The sequence below is a fragment of the Tiliqua scincoides genome, chromosome 4 (assembly GCF_035046505.1).
Source record: "Tiliqua scincoides isolate rTilSci1 chromosome 4, rTilSci1.hap2, whole genome shotgun sequence".
In the NCBI taxonomy this organism is placed as follows: domain Eukaryota; kingdom Metazoa; phylum Chordata; class Lepidosauria; order Squamata; family Scincidae; genus Tiliqua; species Tiliqua scincoides.
In genome coordinates, this window is record NC_089824.1 from 36,534,873 (window position 1) to 36,545,890 (window position 11,018).

Here is an 11,018-nt window from a genome sequence, read left to right on the forward strand (position 1 = left end):
CTTTTTTTTCCCCAGCCACAAATGTTGTATGAGCAATAAATTTCTAAAGTATTCCTTGGATGTCATGAATACATCTCATCCAAAGGCAATATTTATTCTCAGGCTACGTTTTGTTTAACTTTGTGGCTGTATCTATGTGCATATGATACATTTGTATTTCTGTTAGGGTACATGTGATTTTAGCAGTGTGTGTTGGAGTGGAGGTCAGTGTTCCAAGAAGCATACAAAGGGAAGTTCTTTTAAATAGTTTGATTGAGAAAGACAGCTTGATTACATGTGCTTCTTGATCCACAAGTGGAGTTTGATAATTAGGAAGGGATCATTAGGAAGGGTATTGAGAACAAAACGGCTAGTATTATAATGCCGTTGTACAAATCTATGGTAAGGCCACACCTGGAGTATTGTGTCCAGTTCTGGTCGCCACATCTCAAAAAAGACATAGTGGAAATGGAAAAGGTGCAAAAGAGAGCGACTAAGATGATTACGGGGCTGGGGTACCTTCCTTATGAGGAAAGGCTGCGGTGTTTGGGCCTCTTCAGCCTAGAAAAGAGACGCTTGAGGGGGGACATGATTGGGACATACAAAATTATGCAGGGAATGGACAGAGTGGATAGGGAGATGCTCTTTACACTCTCACATAATACCAGAACCAGGGGACATCCACTAAAATTGAGTGTTGGGCGAGTTAGGACAGACAAAAGAAAATATTTCTTTACTCGGCGTGTGGTCGGTCTGTGGAACTCCTTGCCGCAGGACGTGGTGCTGGCGTCTACCCTAGACGCCTTTAAAAGGGGATTGGACAAGTTTCTGGAGGAAAAATCCATTATGGGGTACAAGCCATGATGTGTATGCGCAACCTCCTGATTTTAGAAATGGGTTATGTCAGAATGCCAGATGCAGGGGAGGGCACCAGGATGAGGTCTCTTGTTATCTGGTGTGCTCCCTGGGGCATTTGGTGGGCTGCTGTGAGATACAGGAAGCTGGACTAGATGGGCCTATGGCCTGATCCAGTGGGGCTGTTCTTATGTTCTTATGATAATAATACATTAACCATTTAAGTAACTGGATTCAATCCAAGGGTATACCAAGGACTGCTTCATATCACCGAGGGCAGGATGGGGGATTGAGAGTGGAATGGGGCAGTGTCAGGGCAGGGAGAAGGGCAGTTCAGGCCTAGGAAGGCAGTAAGTTTGGCGGCAGCAGCATCCCTAACCCTCTTTCTGGGCTGATCCACCTGCATGGCTCAATACTATCGAGCTGACACAGGTCCTAGTTGCCCCATAGCAGTTGCTGAGGCTTACCTCAGGGCAAGGGAACAAATATTCCTTTGCACTGAGGAGGGCTCCAGAGGCCAATACAATGGTAGCTACATTGGCATTGCTGCATTGCCACATGGGGAGTTAGTCAGGATTGGGGTATAAGTTAATGTTTTACCTGCCGCAAACATTTTGCTTCTTTTCTAAGATCACAGCTACTACTAAACATTAACCCCAACACTGTTATAGCTACTTTCCTAGCCATTGGCAGTCTTTTTTTTTTTTTTTTAGTTAAGCAAGAAACGTAATTTTACAATGAAGCAAGCAAAAGAAAATATTCAAAGGTTCATCATTACAAGCCAGGAAGAAGGTCACAATCCATTAAGTAGTTCGCCTGCGCAAGACCCATCGGATTACTTCTTTTTCCCTTGTCGTTTTCCTTCTTTGCTCTTACAGTGCCCAGCCTCATTGTCACACTACCATTTAATCCTATTGGCCTTGGTGAACCACATCATTTTGAAAACAAAATCACAATGACCAAGTCATTGATGCTTGTAAACAAAACTGTGTGGGGCACCCAGTCAGTTGGCTTTCATGACAGTGTAGGTGAAGGTGGCTGAGGATTGGGAGGGCATGGAAAAATAAGAAATATAGTGCCAAGAAGAAAAAGAAGCCCGAGGAAACCAACGGGGACTGAGCAGCATTGAAACAACCTTGAAAGTTCAGGTTGAGCTGGATGGGGGCCAAAGTGTGAATCAACGCTTTTCTTACAGGCTGTCATTATACAACCCAGAAATATATCAGAGGAGTGAATCGGCAATAATAACCCCTATTGTCATATCTACGATTTCTGCTCTAAAACGTTGGCTCTTTTTGTGCTTTCCTTTTGGGAATAAGCAAGTTTTTTCCCCCTGAAATTTGGAGCTGAAATTTCTAAATACAGGCAGTACCAGTGCTAAGCCAACAACACATTGCCAGGTTAAACACTTGTATGAGATCAAAATATAGCAAGTATTCCACAGGAAAAAGACACCTACGCCGTTAGCTTTCAATCAGTTGCCTGCATCTAGTGCTTTTCCCAGAAATGATGCTTAGAGGAGCTTACCAGTTGAAGCAGAACCATTGTGCCTCCATACTTTACGAAGTATTATGAAACTTCTTGGACAAAAGTTTTAGAAAATCTCCTGCACTTCTGCCACATTCCACCCCCACATTTTGTTTAAAGTTTCAGAGACGCACTTAACGTTTAATAGGAGACTCAAGCTACCTTGGCCCAAACTGACCCATTGGCTCTAGTGAACAGAAAGTGTTTTCTATTTAACTGCCATGGGGAGCACTCCTGAGAAATGTTTGCCATCATGAATTGCATATTACACATTTGGTATGTATGTGAGCAGGACCTTTAATGGCCCAATCCTATCCTCTGCTGGCCTGTAGTGTGCAGCATCCATTGCATGCTGTAGACTGGCCAGGGATCAGTCTGGCCAGGAGAGGTAAGTAAAGAATTTTTTTTCTTGGCTGCTCCATGGTTCCCAATGGGCATACTCAGATCTATGCCACTCTGGCTGGTATGCCAAAAGGGGTGGGTACAGGCTAGGATAGGGAGCATTGAATTCAGCATGTACCACTGCTACTGAGATTCACCCCACCCACCCTAAACTGCTCTGCTCCCTGCCCCAATTGAACCCTGCCACCAGCCAAAAACCACAGATGGCAGGCCGGTCAAGTTCCACTGGAAGAATGAGGCCCTCTGGGTTTCGTGACTTTGGCAGCTCTCCACAGAATGGTGGAGCTGCTACCATGTGGATATATGCTAGTAGACCTAGTATTGGGTTGAAAAACTGTACCATGTTCTTCATTTATGCAAAATGAAGAAATCTTTGCTTTCTTTAAACCATTTATGGGATGCCCAATAATGACCAGGTCGGCTATTCCAGTCATCTGAAAAATCAGCTGCACCTTACCAATATATATAAAGCTGAAACTGATAGATTGCACCAAGCAGGCCTGAGAAATGGGGTAGGGCAAAATCACTTGTGCCCAGGCTTCCAGGGGGCCTGGGCCAATCTATACAGTACAAGTGTATTACAATTAAATTTGGGTGCCTCAATTTCATCCTATCCTGGGCTGCATTTCCACTACAGCTTTAATCCACTTTAGGGCGCATTCCTAACTGACACATAGGCCAGCATAAGTCCCCTGGGAGGGTTGCAAACATGCCATAAAGTACGTGCTGTAAAGCATGTGGATGTGCCGATGCGCGGAGGCAGGCAGAAGCCTCCGCGGCGGCTTCCGCGCCTGCGCCGACACAAGCAGCAATGGTAGGCATGGGGGAGCAGGGAGGAGGCGGGAGGGGGGCATTTCTGGGCGGGGGGAGGGCGGGTGATGAGCGGCCCCGGGGACAGGCGCATGGGGAGCCAGGGGCAGGGCTGGGACCTGGCAGTTATGCTGGATCGCAACCCCCATCCCTGCAGAGAACAGAGTGGCTTCAAGCCGCTCTGCTCTCCTCGGACTTGCGCCATCTCCAGAGGTGGAGCAGGCCCGAGGAGACCCATTGGGGCGAGCAGCCCTTACCCAGGGGTAAGGGGAAGAGCTTTCCCTTGCCCCCGGCTGAGCCGCTGCAGCCAACGAACCTGCATTGGATGCAGCACAAGCTTCCTGGCTTGCCTGTTCCAGCGCAGGTTTGGATTGCGCCCTTAATCACTACCTCCTGGTTCTAGAAGTAGGTTATATTTGTATGCCAGATGCAAGGGAATGGCAACAGGATTCAAATATTTGTTGTCTTGTGTGCTCCCTGAGTCATCTGGTGGGCCACTGTGAGATGTGGGAAGCTGGACTAGATGGGCCTTTTGCCTGAACCGGTGGGGCTCTTGTTATGATATGTTCTTATGCACTTTCAATACACGTCTTTCCCCAATGCATTCTGGAGACCATAGTTTGTCAATGGTAGCTCTAACAGCTTACAGATTCCTTAACAAGCTACAGTCCCTTCATTCTTTGTGTCCCCCCCACCCTCACATCCATGGGGGAATAGAAGTGCATTGTAAGTGGATTAAAGCTATAGCGGAAATGCAGTCCAGGTCTTCGCCATAAGCACCAAGACGTACTGTATTAGTACAATTCAAACATGGGAAACTCAAACTTACACCTTCAGACCAGAACTACTAGGTCCCAGTAGTAACTAATCCAGGGCAGTACACAGAATTCCTAGGCCCCAGTAGTAAACTCCACCCCTTCTTCTAGTTTACTGTGTGTGTTAATTGAACACACTTCCTCTCGTTTAGTGTGTGTGTGTAAATTGAACACATGGCATTGGATCAAGTCAACGTGTGTTTTGGCATTGTTTGAAGATGAAATTAACAGTATGGAGTCCAAATATAAGCCTGGTGTACAGAAAAGGAAAGAAAAAAGAGAAATTGTTTTTTTTAAAAAAAAGCCAGGCAAGTTTATTTCACCTGGGCTTTGTTTCAAAACCATTACATAGTAAGGATGGAGATAGTGAAAGCCAGTCCTTGGATGCCCATGCATTATCCAAGAAGAAAAGGCAAATTACAAGGACATTGCTTAGGTAAAAGAAACCAGTGAGAGACAAGTAACTTTGACTGGAGTCGCAAAAATGCATGATTTTGGGTGACTCAGCAATTCGTGAGTTGCATGCGTGGAAGACTCAGAAAAAAACTTGAGTCAGCCCCCCCCCCCCCGACAGCACTCATCCCCATGTGTGCTGACTCGAGTCTGCCTGTGTATGGGGGTGCCTTCTTACTGTTTTCGTGGCATGGAAAGCTTCATGGGGCCATCATTCTGACCAGCGAGCAGCAGGGAGTTCCAGCTGGGAGGCAGGGAAGGTTTAATGAATCAGGTAGGAGGAAGGAGGCAGCTCTTTTTCTCCATCTCTGATAGGAAGGAAGGAACCAAAGGTCCAACTATGAGTATTTGTATAATTTTATTGGCTGAGGAAGAGCAGGAGGCAGAGCCCAAGGGGTTCTTGCCTTACAATTGGTTGCAAAAGCCCAGGGAGGCAGGATAAAACTCTTCTGTAGATTCTGCTTTCCAACCTCATGGTTTTTGCTTCTGTTGTTACTTGGGGGAACAAGCCTCATTGAATGACTAGCTACAGTGGGATTACTTCTGAGTAGGGCTGGCAAGGATCAGGTTGTCCTGGTAAACCTCCCAGCTGCGGCTCGTGACTCTCCTCCTCCCTCTTGCCACTTCTGCCCCGGCTCTCACTCAGTCTCTCCATCTCTTCCTGTCCTCTTTACAGGTTGCTGGGGACATCAGGGGAGTCTTCAAAGAGAGCTCCGACACACACACAGAGCCCGGCAGCAGCCCTTATTGAATCCTTATTCATCTACCTACAATTTACAAGTACCCTGTACTCACTAGAGTGGTAAACCTGTGTCTTGGCTTACCACTTCAGAATATCAGTGGGCACTCACAGACTTGAATGTTCCTCAATACAAAACCAAATCACAGGAAAGGAATGTGTCAATGAGAATCTAGAATAACTTTTTCCTAACATCTAGTTTTCTGCAGGAGGGATTGCATGTGAGAGCTTTCAATCACGGGAGACCCCACCTGCAGTGGTACAGCCCAGACACAGGTTTGCAATCAGTGAAAACTAGATTCTTATTACATGAAAAGACATGGCTTGAAACTGACTCACTGCCCAATCTTATGCTCACTTAGGGCCCAATCCAGACCCATGTGCACCAGCTCATTGCCAGCGAGCACTGTTGCAAACCTGCTGTAAGGTTCACATTTGCAAGGCTTACTGTGGGTGCAGCACCAGAGCTAGCCCATCGTGAGCCCACACTGAGCCAGCTCCAGCACTGGGCCCGTGGACCGCGTCGCCCGGTGCTCTGTGCAAAGTGACAGGTGATGGAAAGGTAAGATGGCACAGGGGGAGGCAGGGAGGAGACATTCTGGGGCAGCCGGAGGGTAGGAGAAGGCGTGGCGGGGGAGAGAGTGGGGCGGGATTGGCAGAGCTGAGCTCTGCCGGATCCAGAGCCTGATGTCAGGTCATGTGACCTGACACAAGATTCCTTGATTCTGTGCTGGCTCAAGAGCTGCCACAGAATTGAATAGCCCCATTGCAGGGCTACTTCCCTTACCAAGAGAAAGGGAACAAAAGGTGTTGCTGGCAGCTGCCCAGTGTGCTCAGTATCCCGTGGTAGCCGTTTTGGTAGCCGCGTGCCAGGCAGCTCAAGATTGGGCTGTTATTTAGATGTGTTATTTTCAGCAAAATGTGCATAGTGCTGGCAGGCTTACAAATTTTAACAAGTGACTAGGACCGAATAGAACCTTGTTGGCTACATTCCAGCTATGTCTGTATAAGTGACTTACGGGCTGGACTGTTAATGTGTTAAGGCTGGGGATGGATGATTCAGTTACATTCACTTACAGCTCGTATTACTCTCACTCACATTGCTACTTTAACAGTTTATAATATTCCCATAGTAATTTTAGTGGGGAAATGCCAAAAACAACATCCTTTCAAAATCAAGGAACACCATAATGAACTGTAATGTTTAAAGAAGGGGTCTGTGTAAACAGATCCCACCACCATGCCACAGTCAGTAAGGGGGAGGAAAACAAGAACCCAGACATTTCATCTGCTGTGTGACATCATCTTTCCTATTAGATACCACATCTCTTGTGATAGCTTTAGGTTTTTTCTTTTTAGTTTTCATGCTTTTAATTGTACACTACCTTGAGAAATGTGAAAACAGTGAGTGTATTTTCTCCATGTACATACAGTATATAAAACACAGAGATAAAACAGAATTTAAATACTAAATAAAGTAAAATAAGTCAGGCAATGGCATTGAAAGAAAGAAAGAAAGAAAGAAAGAAAGAAAGAAAGAAAGAAAGAAAGAAAGAAAGAAAGAAAGAAAGAAAGAAAGAAAGAAAGAAAGAAAGAAAGTTTTAGTAGAACCAATATTTGTAAGACAATGCAGACTTCCATGTGAAGTTACCAAGACTTCTCATCTTTGAAGAATGATGAACTAAAAACCTGGCAAAGAGTAACCATCAGAAATTTAGACCAAGAAAAGACAGCAAAACAACTTGGCCTGTTTTGTCTGCCTCCCCCCCCCCTTCCCCTCAGCCTCTGGGGCTAGCTCAGAGACAATGTACTTTTGGGTACAATTCTCTTCCTTTTAAATCCAATAGATGGCAGTGAAACACTGTCAATCCACTGAGCCTTTTAGTGATTATTATACTTTGTAATGGGAAAATATAAGAGTCTCTGCCCCCTTTAACTTGACTCGAAACGAGCCTTAACGGGTGGACTTTCCAAGTTGCCCAGATTGTTTTGGGAACTCTAAAAGACTCAAGTCCCAAGACTTTTTAGTAAAAATGTCAGCAACGGCTCTGCAGAAAAAAACAGAGCTGCTGCCGGGGTGTCTGTGTATGTCTTGGAGACTCCCCTGATGTCCCCATCCCATTTGTATACAAGGTGGGAGGGGGTGGGACAAACTGCATGAGAGCGAGGGCAGAAGTGGCAAGAGGAAGGGGATCATGTGCAGCCACTGGGAGGCTTACCAGTATGATCCGAACCTTTGCAGCTCTACGCAGAAGTAGTCCCATTGTGGTCATTCAATGAATCTGCTGGAGTCATGCCATGAGTTTCTCCTGGATAGCTAGGAACTGCCTTTCCCCCGCCTTCTCCCCTCACTCGTTCAGAGGAAAAAACCATCCAATGATCATTGGTTCCTTCAGAGATGGACAAAAGAGCCTGCTCCCACCACCACCCACTACCTCCTGCTCAGCACAAAAGCAAAACATTAACCCTTCCTTTCCTCCTGGCTGGAACTTCCCACTGCTTGCCCAGTCTGAATGATGGCCCCACAAGGTGTTTCACACCACAAAAAAAAGTAAGTAAGCACACCCAGACACAGATAGACTCAAGTCTGCATGGGGACTCATTTCTGAGTCAGTGGCCTCAGACTTGAGTCAGTGCCGGAGTCATTGACATGCCTAACTCAAGTGTACACAAGTCAGCAAAAAAAAAAAAATCCTTCTGTGACTCGGACTCTAGTCACCTGACTCAGGTTCCCAACCCTGACCTTGTAAACTAAATGGGCGTATCTCAGGGTATGTCTATAGATTTTCAAGCACTGTGCTGTAGCATACTGGTGTGCCACAAGTGGTCCACAGGTGAGCCACAGGAATTTGGGGGAAGGTCTTTTATTAATAGGGCCAATGGGAGATGTGAGCCCCCATTGGCAGCATGGTGTGCTTTGTCAATTGTCAAAATCTGGTGGTGTACCTTGACCATTTTCGTGCCTTGTCAATGTGCCATGAGATGTAAAAGATTGAAAATCACTGCTATAGATCTTTTTAGGGAATGATGAATGCAACCATGTTTGTAATTGATGCATGGATAGGCCTGCCTATGGAACTGAGGCTATAACTGGCTCAGGAAAAATAGCTTATGGCATTTAAGTGGTGTCTGAACCTGGCCAATACAATAGATGAAAATATGAAGATGAACCATGTCATCCAGCTAGAAAAGTAGCAAATTAGACAGCGCATCAAAGACAAAATGAAACAGATACACTGCAGCCTCTCCTAGCCAGGGGGACCAGTTGCACACCTTTGTAGGAGATTCCACAGCCTTTGTCATTGAATATTGTGTTACAATATTACTGCTTCATGTTTTGTGTTCAGAAAAAGAAATAACAGTTTAAAAAATAATACTCAAAGATGATGATATAATGTTGACCAGAGTCCTATAAGATTGTCCACTGGGGACCGCTCCTCCTTTTCTGCAACACACTGTTTCTCAAACTGTGAGTCAGGACCCACTAGCTAGGTTGCGAACCAATTTCAGGTGGGTCCTCATTCATTTCAATATTTTATTTTTCGTATATTAGACTTGATGCCACTATGGTATGTGACTGCATTTGGGAAGATCTGTACTTTTAACAGGCTACTTTCACAGCCTAGGATTGTTAAAAATTTTCCTGCTTGATGATGTCACTTCTGGTCGTGACATCACTTCCAGGTTAGTGACGTCACTTCCAGTGGGTTCCAAAAGATTGTCATTCTAAAAAGTGGGTCCTGGGTTAAAAAGTTTGAGAACCACTGCTTTAATAAAAGAAAGAGTTTTTTCAGCAATGTAGCTAGTAAATGCCAACTTGTAACATATATAATATACTGTACATGAAGTTCAAAACAGAGAAGGAGCTACTTTTGGCCTTAAAAATATAATACACTTTTATAGATCAACTACAGCATGAGAATGTTCTCTTTCTAACTTCTAACATTCAGGTTGTTTGTGGGGTTCTTACTGCAGTAGCTTTGTGGTTTTCTTTGAGATAACACATTATATTGTAGCATAAGAACTTAAGTGGCTCTCTAAAGAGATTGTCAGGGTCAAGATCCATTCTTTAGCGCATACAACTATGTAATCTGCAGTACTAAACTGTGTGATTATGGTTTATCATGTCAGCTTGGATAGATGTGAAGCAAGCCCCCATTTTTAATAGTAACATGGTAAAACAAAAACAAAAACTGTTCAACAAGCTGAAATTAAAAAGCATGTACTTTCCACGGAACCACAGAAAATCTTGAGTCCACTAAGAATCTAATTGGAAACCACAAATTCTAGTGAATATAGAGTTAAGGCTAAAAATACAGCCTTAACTCATTCTGCTGTGCTTCAGTATTCAAGAGATGGGTCTATCTCGGCAGAATAGGGTTAGTTAAGGACCCACCATGCAATTTGAATATATCCACAGACACAGCATTATATGTCGCCAGTCTCATTTGTGGAGAGTGCTATATTAATGACACAATATTTGTTTTAGCGGCCACCCCATCCCGCTGCCAGGTTAAACATTGGTAATCTGGATCCAACCTTAATATACCCTTTCAAACGGGAAAGCCACAAAACAGCCATACACTACATCAACATTGCCTCCCTCAATCTGCAGGCCTGTCAGCTGTGACAGAGCCAGTAATAGCAAGCACCTTCCACGAAGGCATTAATTAGAATGTGAGCATCATGAGACGCTGTACTATGTACAAATCTTTATCTCACACACGGCAGGGTTTTTTGTTTTTTTTAAAGGCGAACAGCAGTTCGCCCAAAAGTTTGCTACAAAGTACATCTGAGCCAAACTACACATTACAATAAATGTATTATGTAACAAGCAAGCTTAAGACCATAAACTAACCTTTCCTAACAAAAAGCAGCCGTGGGCAGCTGCGGGCAAGGCCACAGTCCAGAGGATGGGCAGAGGAGCCAGCCTTTTATCCCGGCAACAATTCTCTCCCTTCTCCCAAGCCCAAGGTGACCCTTTGAAAATAGCATATTTGAGGGCAAATATGGAGCAGGGAGGTATTTTTGGCGGGAGAATGTCAAAGAATTAACCTCCAAGTTGGATTGTTCATCTCTGGACCTGATTGTTGTTCAAGAAAAGACATGTGTAATTTTAAGCAGTATTATATAGCTGCCAGTTTGTCCCAAATGACCCTGCTTCTCCCAGTTTTTGCTTTGGGGTGAATTAACACCAAAGATTAATCTCTGATTATATGGTGGCTGCTGCTGGGATCCTCCCTGATATCAGATTCCCCCTGTCATTTCTCAAGGGTTAGCAATCTTATGACATCATCAGACCCCAACACAGAAAACCTTTTCTTGTTCTCTCTTTGCATGTACAGTGCAGGCAGCTGACCCAAACTCAGGACTAGCCCAAGGCCTCTTGATGCCTGATGTGGCATGTCAGCTGCTCTGGCCCCTTATCCAATGATGTG